Consider the following 288-nt stretch of genomic DNA (forward strand, 5'->3'; position numbering starts at 1 on the left):
TGAGACATGGGTGAAAGGGTTCATGAGACATGGGTGAAAGGGTTCGTGAGACATAGGTGAAAGGGTTTGTGAGACATGGGTGAAAGGGTTTCTTGAGACATAGGTGAAAGGGTTATGAGATGGATGAAAGGGTTCATGAGATGGATGAAAAGGTTCATGAGACATGGGTAAAAGGGTTCGTGAGACATGGGTGAACGGGTTATGATATGGATGAAAGGGTTATGAGATGAATGAAAGGGTTCATGAGATGGATGAAAGGGTTCATGAGATGGATGAAAGGGTTCATGA

General features: G+C 43.8%; 1 protein-coding gene across 5 annotated transcripts in view; it reads right to left on the reverse strand.

Moving 5' to 3' along the window:
* Cad87A (cadherin-87A) overlaps positions 1-288 on the reverse strand; it is a 212,838-nt gene that overhangs the window by 23,058 nt on the left and 189,492 nt on the right. The window lies entirely within an intron of this gene.

The sequence above is a fragment of the Halyomorpha halys genome, unplaced genomic scaffold, assembly GCF_000696795.3.
Source record: "Halyomorpha halys isolate HHAL.00 unplaced genomic scaffold, Hhal_1.1 Scaffold102.1, whole genome shotgun sequence".
In the NCBI taxonomy this organism is placed as follows: Eukaryota; Metazoa; Arthropoda; class Insecta; order Hemiptera; family Pentatomidae; genus Halyomorpha; species Halyomorpha halys.